This window comes from Narcine bancroftii, chromosome 10 (assembly GCF_036971445.1).
Source record: "Narcine bancroftii isolate sNarBan1 chromosome 10, sNarBan1.hap1, whole genome shotgun sequence".
NCBI classification, from domain to species: domain Eukaryota; kingdom Metazoa; phylum Chordata; class Chondrichthyes; order Torpediniformes; family Narcinidae; genus Narcine; species Narcine bancroftii.
Window position 1 is genome coordinate 30,215,149 of NC_091478.1, and position 22,460 is coordinate 30,237,608.

General features: G+C 41.9%; 1 long non-coding RNA gene across 34 annotated transcripts in view; it reads left to right on the top strand.

Annotated features, from left to right (window-relative positions):
- The window catches only part of LOC138744395 (uncharacterized), a 461,764-nt gene that overhangs the window by 4,958 nt on the left and 434,346 nt on the right, over window positions 1-22,460 (top strand). For all 34 annotated transcript variants that reach the window (XR_011345476.1, XR_011345500.1, XR_011345502.1 and 31 more), the window contains exons 2-3: window positions 39-96; window positions 6,435-6,496. This is a non-coding gene — a long non-coding RNA (uncharacterized lncRNA). The remainder of the gene's footprint in view (window positions 1-38; window positions 97-6,434; window positions 6,497-22,460) is intronic.

Sequence of the window (22,460 nt, forward strand, 5' to 3'; positions counted from 1 at the left end):
GCTGATACAGTTAAAATACGTCCAATTTAACCTTGCAGGAACAATTGAATTGAATTAAAGATTGTCACACCTAGGAGTTGGGCTCAGTCCACAGAGGTAAGTGTAAAAGTGGCAGGTTTTGAATGTGATTGCCAATTTTTTGTCAGCTTGTCTAAATTATGAGAAGTGTTGCTATGGGCACAGCAAAGGAATTGGGTTAAGCCTACACAAGGTTATTTCAAGCTGAAATATTGTAGCCATAACGCAAAAAGTAATTTATCTTCCCATCTGGCCTGAATTTAAATCCAGGCTATCCAGGGATGAAATGATTCGTATTGCCAACCCTGTACTTTGTTGGAATGGTTAAATATTTATTGGGTAAGGGTCTTTATAATCTCTGGTTGCTTCTTTGTAAAAATCACCATAAATCAGTGATAACACACTATTCAGTTAACAAAGCAGCCAAATGTGGAATGTTAAGTATCACATAATCACGGAGAAAGACAACACAGAAACAGGCTGTTCAGCCCACAGAGTCCATGCTGACCCTCAAGCACCCATTCTGACATTGTCTTACCCTTATCTGTATCCCCACCTTACCATTAATTCCCCTCAAATACCACCATATAAATGGGATAATTTCAGCCTCCCAACCTGCACATATTTGGGATGTGGAAGAGAACTGGAGTACCTGGAAAAAAAAAGCTCGTGTGGTCACACCTGGGATAAGGATTGAACCCCAGTTGTTGGGGCCACGATGCAACAGCTCTACCATCTCCATCACTGTGCTGCCCTTGAACCTTGAAAAATCAGTCACTCAAACATTTTATAATTAAAACCTATTTTAGCAGTTGGGTTGAGTTGAACTCAACATGATATGCAGTCTGATGTGGATTTTCTCAGAGATTTCTGGGTAAGATGTCTGAATTAGTATTGCTGTATCTTAACATATATAATGTACAACAGTACTGTTGTATCTTAATGTATGTAAAATATGGTGGTTGAAATTCATCCTTTGCAATGTTCATTTATTTTCTTCATGCTTCTTGAAAGCACATACCTGCAAACACAGCACTCACAGAGATCAACTAAAGTGGTGTTTGCCAAAATCAAACCAGTGGTGTGAGAAACATCCCCCAAAACACCACAACCTCACTGCCATGGAAGAGAGCATATCATTAAGATCAAAGTTCATTGAAATTAATGGAGTAGGTTCACCCAGTCACAACAGGGTAGCAGTGTTTTGAGAAAGTGCAGGAGTGTGGTGACTGAACGAATAAGTGGCCATGGCAGTTCTTCCTTTGTCCATCCAGAAAGGACATAGATCCCTCCAAACACAGGCACCATGGCCAGTTGAATGATGTAAACAAGATCATCATTCAGAAAATCTCTCAGGGAAATGATTAAGTGGAAGGGATGAGTACCTGTTATTGACTGTTAGAGGGAGTCGAGGCAAAGGGGAGCATAAAGGAACCCAGAATGAATGAGAAATCTATTTCATTTTCATTTCCCATAGTGAATGCTATCAATGTCTCCCTCATTTGTGTGATAGTAGTCTTTTCAGATCCTGATTATAAAGGTATAAACCATCCCGGGATAATGAATGGTTTCAGTTTTTATTTTAGTCATAAGTTGGAAAACAGATAAAAAGTTATTCAATATGGTAATCTTGCCTCCACAGTATTGAACTGAAGGTGTAAGACAGCCTATGTGGCAATAGGCGAAAACAAATCAGATGATGGGGGGATGAGTGTTGACTGTTAGACATTTGTTTCAGATTGCCATAATATATTGGGTTATTTCTCAGGATAATTTCTAATGCCAGTGCCCAGCAAGCCTGTGTATTCTGCCCTTTACAATACTCCCTCGACACTCATAACTGGCCAAACACATTTCTAACTCCATCTGCAAGTCTACAGATGATGCCATTGTAATAGGCCAGATGTCAAACAATGAAGGGATACAGTATAAGAAGACAACAGAGACTGGTGGCATGGCATCAGGATAATAACCTTGTCATTAACGTCAGCAAAATGAAGGAACAAAGTCTTTGCCTTCAGGAAATAGAAAAGAGCACAAGTCCCTGAATATATAAGCAGTGCTGAGGTTGAGATTTGGAGAACTTCAGTTTCTTAGGAGCATGTATTGCTAATAGCCAGTCCTGGTCTAAAAAATGTTACAACCAAAGACTGTACTTTCCTAGAAGCCTGTGGAAATTCAGCATATACCGAAGGTCCCTTACTAACTTTTACAGATGCACCTGAGCAACTACCTGAAACTAATCAGTAATTAATCTTCTGTGATGAATCTCAAAGGTAGCTTGGGCCTTAGAGCACATTTCAGGAACCCTGCTGCCAAGGTGAAAATGCTTTGAATTGATTATTCCATGACAAACAGATCTTGGCATCCAGAATCCTGTTTTGGATATTGGGCATTTGTCATTCCTCTTTTCATGTGAACATTGGTGACTGAAAAGCTAGCTTCTCTCTATGCTGACTGAGTGCCTTCAGTGTCTATGAAAGTGACAGTCACACCATGATATCTACTCATTTGAATGATGCCTTGTTCAAGTTTCAATATTATGTCTGGCTGCCTTTGGTGACAGATTCCACATGCATTCAAAATGTTTGGAAATTTTTTTCCTGAGGTGGGATTAGAGAAGGCCTCCCTTTGATCTGTACAACAGTGATATGTCATGGGAAGTCAGCTTTCTCTGACTTTTAAATCCCCATTTGTTCCTCTTTTGTGTCACCCAGTCCCAGTTTATCAACTTCAGTAGTTACATACAGGTACACGATCCTTTATCCGGAACCCTTGGGGGACAGTGTGTTCCGAATTTTGGATTTTTCTGGATTTCAGAAAGCCCACCCGGATTGTGCTGCCGTATCCACCCCCACCCCCTTCCAGTCGCCCGGCGGTCTCCCCCAAGTGCGGTCCCTCAGCCGCCTCCCCCGACCGCTGGTCCCTCGGCTTCCCGGCCTCCTCCCCCAAGAGCGGTCCCTCGGCCGCCCGGCAGAGTCTGTGGTGGAACACTAATGTGTGTGTTGCTGCCTCTTCCACAGTTATTGTTTGGGAAAAGTCTAAAAAGGCAGCAGGAATGAATACTGGTAATTCTTCTGCAAATCTTTGGAGAATAGATTTAACAGCAGGAATAGACATAGATATTTTTATATTGTAGATGGAAGGTCAGTTTGTTGATGCTTCAGAAGAAGAGTTCTGTGGTCTGAGGCTATTAACACGACTAACTCAAGTTAGCTTGAGGTCATTGTCATACAATGTGGAGGCAAGCCCTTTGGCCCAATGTGGTCACTCTGTCCAAAATATCCTACCCACCTGCCTGTGCTTGGCCCATATCCCTTCAAATTCATACTTATCCATGTATCTCTCAATTTTTTTCTTAAACATGTAATAGTGCCTGCCACAACTGTCTCCTCCAGCAACCCATTCTATACACTCACCACTCTCTGTGTTTTAAAAAAAACCCAAAATGTTCCCCCACAGGTTCTTGTTAAATATCTTTCTCCTCACCATAAACTGATGTTCTCTGGTATTCATTCCCCTCATCTGAGCAAGACACCTTATATTCATCCAATCTATTCCTCCCATGAATTTGTACATCTATGAGATCACTTCTCTTCTTCCTGCGCTCCAATGAATATAACCCTAGCCTGCTCAATAATTTATGACCCAAAGTTGCTGCAGCCAATTCATTAGATATTACAGCCTCAAAATGAGATCACACCATACACAAGGGGTTTTTAAAAACAAGAATTATCCTGCATGAGTTCTCTATCCTCTGCATACATTAGTTACTAGCTTGTTCTGATAAGTCTGTCTTTAGAGCTGGTGGAAAAAAGGGAGAGATTGGGGAAAGTGGGAGAGGAGGAGGTGAGTACTTTACAGAGCCTCTTCTCTGTACTGAAATCCTCAATGAGTAAATATTAGCCCCAAACACTTTCTCAAGTCTCATTCTTTACCTCTCATTTTCTTTTTCAGATCTCCTCTGGACAATTTTTATGATTCTTCATTCCCTGCTGTGTTATGAGACGAACATTTATTGAATGCTTCATTTTTCTCCATTTCATTCTTAGGTTATTTTTCAGTAACACAGAGTAGTTCTTGCTTTTATAGCTCTTCTTTATCCTTTCATCAAATGTGTCTTGTCAACTCCCTGAAGGCGTAAATAGTTAAAATGTGATCAGAACCAAGGAGTTTTTCTCATTTCTCATAACCCGTTATCTTGCAGACTTGACTACTCCAACATATAGTCACAACAAAGTCATCAACTGAAAGCATTACTCTTCATTTTTATGTCTCTTCTTCTCATGAAAGGTGGATTTTATCTTAAACATTTTCCAATCCAGAGTTTTTCTTACCCATCCTGGTTAGAAACAGGAGGTAAAAGAGGCTGCAGATGCTGGAATCTGAAACAAAATATAAACTGCTGGATGAACTCAGCAAGTCAGACAGCATCTGTGAAAGCAAATGGGATAGTTAATGTTTCAGGTGAAGACTCCGAACCAGTCTTGGCGCAGGGTCTCAACCCAACATCGACCATCCTTTTGCCTCCAAAGATATTGCTTGGCTATTGAGTTCTTCCAGCAGTTTACTGTTAGGTGTTTACAACAGCAAATAAATAATGAAAAAAATGACAAACTAGGGATAGTCTGACAGACTAAACAAGATTAAAAAATAACCAGAGAATCTTAAATTAATTGCTGCTTCTCAGATTAAGCAACTATTTATTTGCTGGCTTTTGGAGCATGTGATGGGAAAGAATTGCACAGCCCAGAGGATTAATCTTGCCGTTGGTTGGATTTCCTTGAATAGCATATCTATCAGCCTTATTACAATTATGGCATTGATTAATTAACACAGCTAGACATTGACAAATGTACCAAAACTAAACAGAATGATTCAGCCAAAATGTAGGAAATAATAATCTCAAAAATTCTCAGATGAGACAAATAATGTCACCTTGATAATGTAAAGTAAACAGAAAAATGCTCGGTTTGACAGCATTGAACTGTTCAGGGATTTCTTGGGGGATTTATTGCATATTTATATGACAGTAGTTGGGATGTACATGGAGTATATATGTCAAATGTCCCAAGATAATTTGTCAACTGTTAACACTGAATCGGTAAAGAATGCTGTGGTTATCAAATACTGTAGAATTTCTGATATTCTGAAATATTACTTTAAGAATAGAATATCAACAAAAGTGGATTTTCCACAGGATCTGGAGATGTACTTTCTGGGAGATATTAGGGACATGAGTTTTAGATTGAACAAAGATCAAATTCCGTTTGTGAAGGACATCTTGTTGGTAGCCAAGAAGTGCGTAGCGGTTTTGTGGAAGTCCGACTCTCAACTAACTACCACACAATCGAATGTGGAAATGCAGAGATGCATTCTCCTGAAGAAAATCTAAGGAAGAAACATAACGCATTCATCAGAGAGTGACAACCTTGCTTGAAATATATTGACACACAGATTGATTAGCCCCCCCTCACTTTGAAATAGGGGTATGATAGCAATCCGTCCTAGTGACCAAGAAAGTTAGACAGGATGCAGGCAATGTGCTTTTTTTAAATTAAAAATTTTTTTTTCCTTTTATTTATTTTTTTTTAAGCCTTTGTTATTTAGTCATCCTGGTGGTTTTTTTCCTCGGTTTCTGTAGGGGTCTGTGACAATTTAATTGACTTTTTTTTCAGTAGTGTAGGGGGGGATGCGGGGGGTTATAAACACAGACTTTGTATATTTTATGAATGTTGAAAAATTATACTGTTTGAATTTTGAGAGTCTATTAAAATCAAAATAAAATATTCAAAAAAAGAATGGGATATCAAGAAGAAGATTATTTTCCATTAATTTTATCTGTCGTAAATAATGCTTGTGTGGAGATTATAGAGGAAGAGTTCTTTGGATAACTTGTGAAATGATAAAAATATGGCTTGGAATCCCAATCACATTGAACATAATTCAGATATAAACCAAGTCTAGTTTATTGTCATCTGATTGTACAAGTACAACCTCACAAAACAGCGTTCTCCGTTCCTCAGTGCAAAACACCCAGACACACAACCAGACATAATACACATGCAGGTCAAGTATTTATATAAATAAATAAATACATAAATTTTGTTTTGTGAATATGAGAGTCTCAGATGGTCAGTGTGAGCAGTTCCTTTGGTCGTTCAGGATTCTCACTGCCCGTGGGAAGAAGCTGTTCCTGGTAGCGCTGGCTCTGATACTCCTGGATCTCTTCCCTAACAGGAGCAGCTGAAAGATGCTGTGCATGGGGTGGAAGGAGTCCTCAGTGATTTTGTGTGACCTCTTCAGTCAATGATCCTGGTAGATCATGTCGATTGGTGGGGGAGAGAGAGACTGCACTGATCCTCTGCGCCACTTTTTTGATCCTTTTCATTGACCTTTGGTCCATTTCTTTGCAGCAACCACACCACAGAGATGTAGCCAGCCAGGACGCTCTTGACGTGAAAAGGGACAGGAAAAGGTGAGCATAGTGACATTGGAAATTAAACAATCATAGATGCTGGAAATATGAAAGAAAGCAGAAAATATTTTCTCACTTTTTCAGTTCTAATGCAGAGTCTTTGACCAAGGTGTTTTGCTTTTGACTGATTCAGGCAGAGAGATGAGTGACTGACAGAAGCAGGAGAGTGTGAACAGTTGGGTGGAAGTGAGGTAGGGTGAAAAGGCTTTTCACAGAGGCTCCCCCAGTGAAGCTACACACATCATGAATCTAAGGCCGTGCTCCTGCACTGCTGGTATGTCTGGCTCCCTCAGGCAGTTTAATGCCACCCAAGCCTTCAAGAAAGATATTATTTTGTTAACCATCTTGTGAGCTGTTCTGAGTATGTGTTGAGTAAAAACACAGAAATACTGGAGGAATATATTTAGGTGTTAAGAGAGTAATTAAGCTTTCAATTGAGAGTCTTGGTTCAGCAGCTGGGTATATTCTGGGCTATGGCCTTTATGGCACTTATGATGCAGTTACATATGGTGACCAGTGCAAATATTAGTTGTTATCACAATGTAGATTTGACTCAGGACCTTGCTTTTACAATTTGATTCATGTGTGTTGATAAGTGTTTGTGATATTTTTCTGCTTAATTCTAAATGTATATTACGGCAAGTTTGAATTGTTTAAATTCAAACTACATTTGGAAATAATTTTTGTAATCCATTGCAGGCATATTGTAAAAATGTTATTCTTGTAATGTCTTGCAATTCAAACATTATTCACTTTCCCTCTGAGAAAATGTATAATTTCTGCATAAAACCCATACTTTTCTTCAATTGATGGTTATGTTATTTCCTGTCAAAGTCCAGTGCCATGTTGTGCATGAACACTGTTAAATGCTGTTCCATTAGAGCAGTGGTTCTCAACCATTTTTTCCACTCACATATCACCTTAAGTAATCCCTTACTAACCACAGAGCACCTGCCCCATCCTATTCCTGTGATTAGTAAGGGATTACTTAAAGTGGTATGTGAGTGGGGGTGGGGAGGTTAAAAACCACTGAGTGAATGCAGTTGTTGACCTTTTAGCTTTTGCCTTTGTTTAGATTAATGGCTTTCAAACTTTTGCTTTCCATTCACATAAGTAATCCCTGTGCCAAAGGTGCTTTGTGATTAGTAAGGGATTATTTAAAGTGGTATGACAGTGGAAAAAAAAGTTTGGGAACCACTGTTTTAATCATACCTAATTAACCCATTGTGTGCATGGTTTCATAACTCCAAAGGAAATGGGCCAATTTTTCTCAAGCAAAATATTTCAGTAATAGGGTCCAGACCAGTGATTCTCAACCTTCCCTTCCCACTCACATACCACTTTAAGAATCTGTTACTAATCACAGAGCACTTATGTCATAGGGATTACTTAAGGTGGAATGGAAAGAAAAAGTTTGAAAACCACTGGTTTAGATCGATGAATCTATTCCAGTTACTTGATAACTGAGAAGAAGTCTAAAACAGTGATGATAAAAGTTGTGGAAGAATCTGATGATGAAAACATGTCTTTTTGTCACTCAGGCAATGCATTTTGTGAACATAATACTCCAGAGAACCACAATTCAGTAACCAACTGGATGCCCATAATTAATAAAATTCAGTGGCAACTATTGAAATCAAAGTACAACTAAAATTGTCTGAGTTCCACCGTTTACAAGGTCTATTTGAAGTTTTTTCGGTTTTACAGCAGAACTAGGCAATGCTGCAACTGAATGCAGAGTTTCTGGCATTATAGCTCTTGAAAAAGCAATCAACATATTGTGACAATTCAAAACACACAAAAATGAAGTGCATCTTAACCTCTATACGAGTGCCAGTGAAACATGGAATGTTGAAAATGAAAGCAACATTCTAATCGGGTAATAATGCAATGGATCATCTAACACAAAGGAGCCATCCTTCAAGAGCAGAACATCTTGTTGTCAGCCAAGTTAGGTACTTGAAAAATGATTTAATGCTGGGTCTTTGCCATGCAACAAAATACACCGGAGCTTCCATCCTTGAGAATTAATGACAAACATACTTTCGAAAATCTGGTTCATCTTGAAGCCATGACGGCTGATGTCACAGCATTTGTTAATCTCAGTAAACTTGAAAATGAAGAAAAAGTTAATATACTGACCATATAATAGTCTACGGGCAGGTAGAAATTGGTTGCGCATTTTGAGAAAGACTCCTGCTTGGAGTAAGATAGATTTGGTCCATGCATGCTGTACTCATGCCTCCACAGTCATCACTAATTATAAATAAACCCAAATCGAAATGGATAGAGCCAGAGATCTGCAGCAGGGAGAAAGGAGCCTGCAATGACAACAGGGCACATTCAGCTTGTTGTTCCTTGCCAAATTCTTGGTGACATTATTATCCACTGGAAAACTGTAGGATGTAGCACATTAGCATAGTTTTGCAAACCTCTTGGGTGAACAACATCTCCATGAGCAACAAGCAATCTGCTGGAAAAACTGAGCTGAGCAGCATCAGTAAGAGAAGGACAAAGAAGAAACTTCTTCTTTAAGACTGAGAGTACAGAGGGGAGAGATGGCTGGTGCAATATGAAGTGGAATACAAGATGTTTCTCTAGTTTATGTCGGGCCTTACTCTGGCAGTGGAGAAGGCTAAGGATGGACAGGGGATGTGGGAAGGGGAGTTCAAATGTCAAGATCCTGAACAACTTCTCTTTTGATGCTTTACATTTCCTTCAGATCAAGTCATGTTTATTGTCACCACTGACCTACTGCAGGGGGAAACTTCTGTACCTGAAGAAGAGCATGGGGACAAGACAACACATGGCCGGCTGTCAATCAGCCGACCTGAATAGACCAAGCCCTACCCGGTTGGGTGTCAATCACCCTCCGGAATACAAGCCTGAGCCGGCCCTTCAAAGACACTCTCAGAGTTTACAGCAGCTCTCCTCACAGCTAGCTCTGTAGAAGTCTATGTTGAATAAAGCCTGTTGTACAGTCTTTTGGTTTTGTGTGTTTGCTTCTGACCAACAGCGCACCACAGTCATCTAATTGTACAAATGCATTCTCCAGTCCTCGGTGAAAAACATGCAGCCAGGTAACCAGACATAACACACATGCAGGTGAACAATACAAATGCAGGGCAAGTATTTCATCTCTGCACATAAATAAATATTGTTTTGTGAACATGAGTGTCTCAGATGGTTAGTGTGAGCAGTTCCTTTAGTCGTTCAGCATTCTCACTCCCCGTGGAAAGGAACTGATCTTCAGCCTGGTGGTGTTGGCTCTTGTATCTCTTTCCTGATGGGAGCAGCTGTGCACACGGTGGGAGGGGTCCTCAATGATTGTGCACACCCTTTTCAGATAACAATCCCGGTAGATCACATTGATAGGGGAAAGGGAGACTCCAGTGCTCCTCTCTACCACTCTTATGGTCCTGTGGAATGACCTCTGATCCATTTCTCTGCAGCAATGGTACCACCCTGTGATACAGCCGGCCAGGATGCTCTTGATAGAGCTCCTGTAGAAGGTTGACATAATGTTGGCCAGTATCCTTGCCCACTTCAGTCTTCTCAGGAGTTTAGTCACTGTTGCACTTTCCTGACAATTGAGGAGATGTGTGTCTGTCCATGACAGGTTATTAGTTGAGTGAACTCCGAGGAACTTGGTGCTCTCCACTCTCTCTACTACTGAGTTGTTGATTTGAAGTGGAGGGTGGTCATTCCTAATCCTCCTGAAGTTCAATATCATCTCCTTCGTCTGGTTCACGTTGAGACTCCCGTTGTTACTCTTCCATCATTTCAAGAGATTTTCCACCTCTTCTCTGTAGTGTGATTCATCATTGTTGCTGATGGGGCCAACTACTGTTGTGTCATGTGCAAAACTAATTTCACTGTTGGTGCTGGTTTCGGCAATGAAGTCATGGGTCAGTAGCGTGAAAGGAGCATGGCTGAACACACAACCCTAAGGTGTGCTGGTGCTCAGCGTGTCAGTGCTAAATGTTCTGCTACTAACCTAAACAAACTGTGGCATTTCTGTTTGGAAGGCCAGGATTCAGTTACAGAGAGGGATGTTGAGTCTCAGCGAGGACAGCTTCTCCACCAGCCTCTGGGGAATGATCATATTAAACACAGAGCTGAATTCAATGAACAGCAGCATGGTTGATAGGCAAATTGAAATGCCACTGACCTCTACCATTATGAAATGGGTCCAGTGTCTCTGGGAGGTGTGCTTTGATGCATTCCATCATCAGACATTTGAAGAATTTCATAATGGTGGATATCAGTGCCACTATATCCCTTAGGTACCAGGATGATGGTGGCTGTCTTGAATCCTGCTGGAATGATGGACTGCTGCAGTGAGGTGTTGAAGATATCCACGAAGACCTACGTCAATTGATCTGCGCAGTCCTTCAGTACCCAACCAGGTAAGTTGTTTGGTCATGCTGCCTTGCGTAGGTTCACCTTTGATAGGGTTCTCACCTTGGCCGTGGCTATTCAGGGGTCTGTTCATCGTGGTGGGGGGGGGGGGGTAGACACAGAGCTTTCTTTGGTGTCATCCTGTTCTTCTCCTCAAACCCGTGCATAGAAGATGTTCAATCTATCCAGAAGAGAGGCATTATTGTCATTAACTCGCAAGATTTACTTGTAATCTGTTATAGTCTTGATGCCACGCCATTTTGTGAACCTCCACACTGCTCTCAAATTTAATTACATAGTTTCTGACACTTCTCTCTCCTTCTACATCTCCCTGTCAGGATATCAGCTTATAGATTGACATTTACTCCAAATCCACTGGCTCCCATGGAAATCCAGACTACAACTTCCCCCACTCTATCTCCTGTGAGGATCCCATCCTTTCTCTCAGTTTCTCCACCTCAACTGCATCTGGTCTCAAAATAAGGCCGCCTGTTCCAGGACATCTGAATTGTCCTTTTCTTTTAGGGAATGAGGTCACGAGGCTACAAAGGGAATTTATGGAAATTAATATAAAAATAGGAAGAATATGCTCCAATTCAACCCTAATTGACTTGTTATGTGCACGGTTTCATAACTCCAAAGGAAATGGGCCAATGGCAATTTTTCTCAAACAAAATATTTCAGTAACAATTGGGTCTAGAGCAGTGGGTCTCAATCTTTTCTTCCCACTCACGTACCACCTTAAGCAATCCCTTATGTGAGTGGAAAGAAAATGTTTGAAAAGCACTGCTCTAAACCCATCCTATCCATGTATCTGTCCAATCCTTCCTTTAATGTTGCAAAATTACCTGTCTCAACCACCTCTTCCATGCACTCACCATCCTCTGTGTATAAAAAGTTATCCACTCAAGTTGCTGTTAAATATCTCTCCCCCTCCTTCAACCTATTTCCTCTAGTTCCTGATTCCTCTAGTTCCTGATTCCTCTAGTTCCTGATTCCTCTAGTTCCTGATCCTCTAGTTCCTGATTCCTCTACTCTGTCTTCACCCGATCTATTCCTCTCATGATTTTTTAATATCAACATGAGCACAATGTTACAAATAGGGTCTCACCAACATCTTGTACAATTGCAACATGTCGTCCCACTCCACACTCGATGTTCTGACTGATAAAAGCAAATATGGCGAGAGCCTCTTGACCTGTGACACAACTTTCAGGGTTCTATGTACTTGTACTCCTAAACCCCTTTGCTCAACAACACTCCCTAATACCTACCATTCATGTTAGACCACCCAAAATGCAACATTTCTCTATTTTACATTCCATAATACAACACATTAAACTCAAAGGGCTGAGTGGGCCACTTGTGCTCCTAAGTTGCATGATGTTAAAAGTCCTATAAATGATTTAAATACTGCCCTCAAGGGAATAAATTCACAGAACAGCAGAGCTGGAAATTAGAGATAAAAATGCAGATGAAGAGTTTGAACCAGAGTGCTCTGGGCAATAAAAATTCATTTAGAAATCTTGGAAACATTTACAGGGGATATTTCTACTAATTGCCCAGATTGACATGTCTTTTGAGAAGAGACTGGCTGAGTCTGGTTGTCAGGCTTGCTGATGAGTGAGTGAGCAGGGAAGACATGTTGGACCTCGAAAAGAACAGCCTGCATTCAGCTAATTGTGGGGAGGAAGCTTAATCACAAAATCATACTAGTTAGAGAGATGCTCAAGAAATATTTATTTTTTGTTTAAATTTAAACATACAGCATGGTAATAGGCCATTTCGGCCCACAGCCCGTGCCACCCAACTTACACCCAGTTAACCTACACCCCCGTTACGTTTTGAATGGTAGGAGGAAACTGGAGGCTCCTGAGGAAAATCCACGCAGACACGGGGAGAATGCACAAACTCCTTACAGACAGCGTGGGATTCGAACCCCAGTCCCAATCACTGGCACTGTAAAGGCGTTGTGCTAACCGCTCCATCAACCATGCTGCCCTTCTGGAAGGGTTATATAGTTTTATTAAACTACTTCCCTTGATGTTCATTTGTTGCATGTAAATAGCTGGACAAATTGAATGTAGTTTCATCAAAGACAGTTTGTCTGTGGAAGAAGTGTGGGAATGCCCTTGGTGGGATATCCAGTGTAGACCACAGGGTGGTGCCATTGTTACATCCAAGATGAAGTCACTTGTCTATTCAGAAAGAGGCATTATGGGCATAGTGCTGTCCAGAAAGCCATTACCCAATAGTCTTTATCACACAAGTGCATCTTCTTGTCATGACTTCTCATGTCCAGGGGTGGCCAAACCTTTTGGTGTGGGTTACATACAGGAAAATAAAAGGAGCCACGTGCTAAACAATATTAAGCCCAGCAGTGTTCAACCAGTTGCACTGCAAGAAAAATGGTGTTTTTAGACCAGAAAAACACTGAGCCATCGAAAATTAATTTTCTATCAAAGTAACTATATGACACTACTGAACTGTTGACATTGCAGTAGTTTATTGATGTGCTCACATATTACAGTAGGCATTTTGGTATCTGCTACGCTTTAATTTAAATTGATGCAATAAAACTCTCATTCAAAAAGCAATGCAAAATAAAAATCTGGGTGCAAAATAAGAACAGGATAAAAGATCAAGAAAGGAACAAGGCCATCTCCACCATTTCTCCACAACTCTCAGAGAATATAGTTCATGGCCCAATGTGTCCACCTTAATAATTGTGATTCAATTTGTAAATCTCAGGATAGGCTATTAAAGTTAACAGATTCCTTTTAAATTAAACAAACACACTTCCCCTTGACTTCTGTGAGAAAGTATTTATTTTCCCAATGTGTCTGAAATTTTTAGAAATTCCTTGCTATTTTCCATCTTTTCGGTTCCATCATGTTTAATCAACTGACATAAACAGTTTTATTAAACTGAGGTAAACGTTTTCATCAATGAGTAACATTGCAGTGGTTGGTCTAGTAGTTGTTCAAAATGGCGGCGGCATCTAGTGTTGAAACTAAGAAGTGCAATGTACATACAGTGCAAATTATTGTTAGAACATAGGCCATATTCCATTTTATTTTTAAAATTCACCCTGGGCCACTTAAAAATGGGCAATGGGCTGCAGTTGGCCCTCAGGCTGTAGTTTGACCACCTCAATCTAAAGCATAATGTACTGGCATTAGGATAATATGGTATTAGTGAGCTCCCAAGGAGCATTGCAAGTGAATGCAGTGGTTCATCCTCAGACACTGTGGGCAACACTTTACAGATTTTTTTTCTTTCACACTTTTGAAAAGAGTTTCCATACCTTCAATTCTTAACAATGATTCAGCAGTTATTAAATTAAAAATCTCATTCATGCTCTGATCCAGAAAGCCCAGGAAAAATGTGTAAAACAATATGAATGGTTATAAACATATATTCAGACTGAAACGATTTGAAAAAAGTTCAGAATCAGGTTTATTGTTATGAACATATATCATGAAATTTGTTGTTTTCCAGTAGCAGCAGTATTGTGCATTACAGGTGAAAATATTGCTATACATTACATTTCTGTAAATACGTTATTAAAAATAGATAAATTAGTGCAAAAGAAGAGGGAAAAAAAGATTGTGCCTGTGGTTCATTTCCCATTCATAAATCTGATGGCAAAAGGGGAGAAACTGTTTTTGTAACTTGGGTATTCGTCTTCAGACTCCTCTACCTCCTTACTGATGATAGCAGTGTTAAAAGGGCCTTCTGCAGGTTTAATGTAACAAGCAGGCAGAGGTGGTGTTATTTCTGCCCAAACAGTACATTGCACTGCATCAGCTAAAGGCTTTCATTAGAATTTTTCTGCATGAATATATAATAAGGTTTCTTTTCAAAAGACGTGGAAGTGATTGACACAAGAAAATAGCCATTTTACGTGTATAGAACATTATTTCAAGTGTATCTGGGAAGGACCACCAGCTATGCCCACTCCCTGCATACCTGAATTCTGCCAATACTAATTATACTACCCAGTTCAGTTACAGCTACTTTAATAAGGTTGGCAGTACTGATAGATGTTGAATTAAGCCACTGGGGGCTGACAATAGGCTGATTGGCAGTACAGGCCTACCCCTCACCCCGCCCCCCCCCCCCCCCCCACCCCACCAATCTGGAGCTGAACTATTTTCTGTCAGCTTTATAGTGAATATGCAAATTGTTTCAGGTACTGGAGAGCCACAGCTTTGCCAGTGTCTCCTCTGTGTGATCTGTGGGATGTTCTATTAAGGAACGAGAATGATTGCACTCTCAGTAGATAATCAAAGATTCCACCTTCACAACTTGGGAAAAGTAGCTTTGAAATTAAAATCTGTCGTGGTGATTTACTAAACAATAACTTCAGCAGCCATATCCAGTGTATGCGTAAATCTTCTGCTTCCACAATGCACTTCGGTTTTAAGGCTAGTGGACATTCATGTCAAGGCTTTGTGAGTTATCTGTTTGTGAGTTTGCTTTGAATTAGAGAAGTATTGAATTGTCTCAGGGTTTTTGCCAGTAGGATTTACTAACTGTTATTCACAAAGTGAAGCAGACAGCAGGAAATGAGAATACTCCAATACTGTCCTGTCTTTGCCAGAACTCATCGCAGCGTGGGACCAAAAGATGATGTGATATGTTGACGGAATGAGGCCAGAGGAAGTCAAAGCTACTGTGAAGTGTTTATGTAAATGTTTCCCTTTCCTAGCATAAAGAATTATGGAAAATAAGCTCCATATTTTAATGCTTTTCATGGGTAATTAGATAAGTGGAGATTTCCCATGGCAATATTTCATTTTATAATATTGCATGTTGTGGTTTTGTACCTTGAAATTACATCCAATGTTTAATAAACTCCATTTTATTACCCAAGTTACTTGTATCTAAATTATGCCTTGGGAATTGCCTTTAAAGCATGACTCATTTATTGAGACTTGCCTTTACCTGGTAGTCTTTGCAGGTTTTCACTGAATGTGTGCTGGCCCCATTTAAATATTAACACTGGAAAACATTTTTATTTTATTTGTGACTCCTAGACTATCAATCCCTGAGGTACTTTGGAGATCCAGTTCAAATCTTAAATCAGCCCATTCTGCCTGTTATGCCAACAGATTTAGTGTTTTACTTCTAGTCCCATTGCCCTTTTCATACTCCACTCCTCAATAAATATCTCCCTTACTTTTCTTAGTTCAGTTCTATTTCATATGTAAAAACACAATGCTGGAGAAACCAGGATTCTCCACCCCTACTCAAAACCCCTTCTGCTGCTTTAAGCCTTCTTCCTCCTCTTGGACACCTTGTCCTGGCCAGCTGCCCGGTCTAGAACATTTTATTTCCACTCACCGCCGAGACACCAACCGTCTCAAACTACTCACCTCTTTTATTCCAATCTCACCTCCTCTGAACGCTCTTCTCTCCACACTCTCTGAAACAATTCCCACCTCACTATCAAACCCGCAGACAAGGGTGATACTATTGTGGCTGGCACACTGATCTCTCCTTGCTGAGGGCAGACGACAGCTCTCAGTCATCTCCTCTTATTTACCCCTTCAACAGGACCTCACCACAGAATGTTTTACTCCATTTCTTGTGTTATTATTAGATCCCTTTCATTTAAGGCAGTACTTGCCAGATCTTTGCAATGCTGATTTCATTTGACCACATACCACGTTTTTGGGCAATTGACCTTTAAGCCCCCCTCTACTACTACAGCAGTTGCAAAAACCGTATGTATTTATATGGTACCTTTAATATGGGAAAACATTACACAGCTCTTCTTAGAAGAGTTGCCAGAATGTATTGGATGATGTAATCTTAGAACATGAAAATAGAGGTGGAGGGTGAATGTTTAGAGAGGCAATTTCTGATCTTGGGGCCTTGGCAGGTGAAGAAATGGAAATAACTGGTGCAGTGATGGAATGTGAAGAGACATCTCTGGATAGTGTGCCTGGAGGGATTTTCATGGAGAGAGAAAGATAAAGATAGGGAAAGTGAGATGTTTAAAAACACAACATTGCATAGCTGACTATCAGTGCAAATCACCAAGTATGTGGTAAATGTTGGTGCTTAGTGCTGTGATATGGGCAACAGAGATTTGGACCATGCCAAATTTGTGGAAAGGATAGATTAAGGGAATACAATTAAAGACTGCAGCCAACCCGGATAAGGTGATGGAGAGTCTGATGTCATTTGTGTAATATGAAAAATGACATTGTTTTGAATGCTGAAGCTGAGATCAAACTAGAAGATGAAAAACTGGATGGTGGAAATAATACAGGATCATTGGACGTTATAACGCAAATGCAGAAAATTCAGCTTCTTTCTTCTTTCTCCCTTTAAACGTGTAATTTTCTGCTTCTATCCTTGTCTTGATAAAGAATTCAGATGCGAATTGATGTTTGACCTGTTCAGCTCCACCAACAATTTGTTGCCTGCTCAGGACTCCAGCAGCTGCAGATTTTGTGTTTCTCAGTTTTGCTTTTGAAAGTATGCACCCAACAGTAAACCTTTGTCCTAAGATGGAACAGATCAAGGCTTTTCCTTCTGAGGGGGAGCAAGATCTCACAAGTTGCTATCATCCATAAGCAACATTACACACACTACAAGCATGGAGTCAATGAGGGACAGAAATTAAATGCTCAGAGTTTGATGGTGCTGCATGCTACCTTGTGTTGAATGAGGTGGCAGACTGCTATTGTAGCTATACTCGTGGGCGGTTTCCTACTTGTTTTGGATAAACCATAGATTGAATTGTTCACTCACTAACAGGGAACATGAGCTGAGTTTAGACCATCGTGAGAAATTAGTTTTAACCAACTGACAATATGTGTTGTCACAATACTCATCCTGTTCAATGTGATAGGAACCGCAGGTTCAAACATTTGGTTTATGGTTTGGTGCAGAGGAGCCCACAATGTGAAGCTACCATTTGTGGGACTGACTGCCTCTGAGACAATCCCGCCCAAAGCAGCAATCTAGACGAGCTTTAACTGATTTTGCTAGTTAAGGATTTGAATCCCTGACTGTGGCATACAACCTCTGTCATTCTGTTGCAGCCAGTATGACTAATTGCCTGCTTCCATTTACTGATCCATGCTGATTCTGATGGGCAATGGGCACTGGTCATGCCATGGAGTGATAAAGGGATTTAATGCTGTGATTACTGTCAGGCACTGGTGTGGTGTGATAGCAAATCATCACTTTTCGTTCCATACCACTTTGTGGTAAGGTCTTGACACAAAGGCATGTGGAAGTAGGAGCAGAAGAAGGCCACCTGGCCCTTCCAGCTTGCCCAGCCATTTCATATCATCAGAGCTAATCTTCCCCAGTCTATAATTCCCTTGGGATTTCACCTCCACATCCTCCTGGGCAGAGAATCCTGGAAATTCACATCCTCTTCAAGGCACTTCTGATCCTCAGTTTTAAATGCTTATCTGGTAACTGTGCCATTGCCCATTTCTCCTTTATTTTACACTCTCTATTCTGATCATTAAGAGGTGCAGGGTCTTCAGATAAGTGTTTCATGCAAAAAATGACAGGGTCACAAGATTGTCCTGGATGAGCACTGCAGGCACCCTAAACTGTACAGGGCTCAGGATCGATCTCACCTCGAGGAACTCAGTGGCACTTTCTATTAAGATCCTTGTGGCTGTGTAGCTGCCATTGTAATTCCATCGTCTTGCATGAATGGGAGTTTGGACTCCAGCAAAAACATTACAAGATAAAGGGGATATCCTTTGCCCACATGGAATTGCATCACTTAGCTAAGTGTGCACTGTATAGTGTCTGCAACTTGACATGTTAACTCTGTTTCTTTGTCCACACATATTGCTTGAGCTGCAGAGTAGACATAGAACATTACAGCACAGTACAGGACTTTTGGCTCTCATCTTTGTGCTGATCTATATACTCCTACCAAAAAAAAGCTAAACTCTTCCTACCTTGTAACCCTCTATTTTTCTTTCATCCATGTGCATGAGTTTTTTAAATGCCTTTCATGTTTTGGCCTCCTACAGCACCCTTGGCAAGGTATTCCAGGCACCCACAACTCTGTGTCTCTCCTGCACTTTCCACCCTTCACTTTGTAGAGATGTCCCCTGGTGTTTCTTTTACTGCCCTGGGCAAAAGGCACTAATACCTCGATTAGGTCTACAAGATTCTGAGAGGCATAGATAAGGTGGACAGCTAGCGCCTTCTTTGCCCCAAAGAGAAAAGTCCCAGCTCACTTAACCTTATCTCATAAGACATTTTTCATCCAGGAACATCTTGGTGAATCTCCACTGGACCCTCTCCATAGCTTCCACATCCTTCCAGAACTGAACACAATAGTAAAGTGTGGTCTCACCAGAGATTTGAAGAGTTGCAACATGACCTCTTGATTCTTCAACTCAGTCCCCCTATTAATGAAATCCAGCATCCCATTGGCCTTCTTAACTATCCTATCAACCTGCACAGCAGCCTTGAGGAATGTATGGATTTGGACTCCTAGGACCCTCTGTTCCTCCACACTGTTAAGTATCCGACCATTAACCCTGTACTCAGCTTTTTGATTTATCCTTCCAAATGCATCACCTCACATTTATCCGGATTGAACTCCATCTGCCACTTCTCCGCCCAACTCTGCATCCTGTCTTTATCCATTTGTAACCCTCGGCAACCTTCAGCATTATTCAAAACTCCTCCAACCTTCGTATCATCTGCAAACTTACTGACCCATTCCTTCCGCTTCTTTATGTAGGTCATTTATAAAAAAATCACAAAGTGTAGGGGTCCCAGAACAGATCCCTGCGGAACCCGCTAGTCACTGGAATTTTCTCTTTCTCTTCTTTATACAGCTTTCCTGCTCTGCTTCTCATCTTGCTTGTCTATGTGCCATTACCATCCTCTCTTGCTTTGCATCATCCTCCTTATTATGTAGCCACCACCCGAGCTCATGCCACCCTTCTTGACCTTCCCCATTATCCTGAATGATCTGTTGTACATCCAACTGAAACTCCAGCTCTTTGATCTAGTCTGTTAGGAGTCATAGTCATTTGCTCTTCCCACAGCCATAGTCATTGGGGACACGAGAACATACTTTGACTTCCCATTTCCTGCAGGAGGAGCACTGCACCACCCTATCTGCCATCCCACTGCACTAACCATTGAAGAGAAATGAAATGACAAGCCTTACCTAAATAAAAATGGTGGGGATGCCAGAGCTGCTGCAACGACAGCGCTGCCACTGGTGCGGACCTGGGGAGAAGAGACACAGAGCTCCCCCGCGGGGTCCTACCATTCAGTCTGACTGCCGATGGCTGTACAGGCTTTAAGCAGTGTGTGGTGATATGTAATTACACCACTAGGTCACCAGGGGTCATCCCGGTGACCTTGTATATAAAGCAGTCCAGAGCTACAGTCTAGCCTTCCAGCTTAGGAGAAGGTGTCTCTCAGCAGAGAGACAAGACCTCTTAGTGTACATATTAGTTTATTAAAGATGTCTTATACTCGCACTGCTGGTGTGGTTATTGTCAGTACAATTTAATAAACTAATATGATAGCTGCTAGGATGGAAGCTGCTTCTGCTCCAACATGCATTCCCGACCACCTGGAGACTCTTCCTGAGGAATGGAATCCAGGGATGACTAGCACGCACGTGCTTCTGAGGACAGAGATGGCGAGGAACCGCTGTACTAGAATCATGGTGGAATGCAGGGAAGACCACAGAAGTACGATAGGGCAGGAAAGAAATGGCCAAGAGCCCTGCCTGCCTGTGGGTTCGCCGGTACAGGTGCCGCCGATCCTAAACTCCGGTCCGATCAGAAAGGGGCCACTACAAGTGCGGGTGGAAGGATCTCCACAAGTCGTGCTCCCGATCGCCACATATGTGCAGAATTCCCAAACACTCCAGAGCCAGGGAAAGCAGTCACTGCTACCATCACTCCCCCAGCAGTTTCCTCAGTACCACAGAGACTTGATGCTACTGCTGGGATCCCCACTAAGCCCACTGCAAATGTCCCAAAGCCAGAGACAGAGACTCAGCCACCAGTCCCAAGCACCCAGGTTACTCCTCCAGCAGACACAAGCCCCACAGAAGCACTACCAGCAGCTCCCAGTAACCCAGGGTCCACCCTTGCTACATTTAAGGGACCAGAGACTGCAGCTTAGCCATGTGCTGTGACCAGACAGGCTGGAGCTCGACCCCAGAAATCCTGGAGCTGGCACACACTTCAGCCGCTGGCAGAGATGCTTTCTGAATTATGTGGAGGGTGCTGAGGCATCGGATAAAGAGCTATTAATGCTGCTGTTAGCCCAGCTGGGAGACCACCTTACTCCCTTATACAGGATGCCAGGTCCTACCAAGAGGCAATGAGCATTTTACAGAGGCATTACAGTGAGGGGCATAGTGAAATCCACTCCCGGTACAGACTCATGACCAGGTCACAACAAGTAGGGGAGTCTGCCAGAGACTTTATACTCTCTCTCTGAAAGACCTGGCGAGAGGCTGCAACTTTAAAGCAGTATCAGCTCAGGAGTATGCGGAGGACCTTATTAGGGACAGAATTATTGCGGGCATACAATCCACTGAGACGAGACATCGATTGCTGGAGAAAGGAATGGTGGGGCTAGATGAGGCAGGGACTATTGCAGAAGCTTTAGAAAGCACCAGTGAAGAATTGGAGGAGTGCTCACAGGACCTTGAGGCTTGGACAAATGTCACACTGCTGGACTCTCTAGCCCAACTAAAAGAAAAGTATGCTGCCTCACAGGAATCCACAGCAGCAGCAGCACCTTGAGGGTCCCAAGTGCTTTTTCTGTGGACAAAGAAAGCACCCCAGAGCCCTCGGCCCTGCCTGAGAAAATATCTCTTCCAACTGTGGAAAACGTGGGCATTATGCAAACGTCTACAGAAGCCCCAAGGCCACAGGCAAGGCCCATTCTCATGCTAATGAGAGGAGAGAAAACTCTTCTTTCTCCACAGACAAACAGAAGAAGAATGCCATGTGCAGCTGGCCATCTTAGACAAATGCTACAAAGCAGAGGACACAGTCTTCAGGAGATGAATATGACGCCGAGTACTATCGGATGGAAGGACACGAAAGACACGCCAGACTTGCTTCCCTATGCATGAATCAGGTAGTTCCACACAATTTATCTGACGCCACTGTGTGCATCAAAATTAATGATGTGAGGGTAAATTGCTTAATAGATAGTGGAAGCACTGAAAGTTTTATTGACCAGGGGTTAGTCAACCTTGCCCTCCCCACATGCCTGAGTGAGCACCAGATCCTGTTAGCAGCCAGCAGCCTTGCGGCTGAGGTAAAACAGTTTTGCAGGGTTACTCTAGAAATCCAGGGCACAAACCTCACCTCTGTGCCCTGGTACTATTGGGGTTAGATTTTCAGTGCCAGTTAGAAAGCATTACAATAGTGCACAACGGGCCTCATCCCCCCCACTACGCCTTACGAAGAAACAACACTGCAGCCTGTCTGTCCTGAACATAGAACCCCCTCCGCTGTTCACACACCTGACCCCAGAATGCACATCAATAGCCACAAAGAGCAGGAAGTACAGCCCG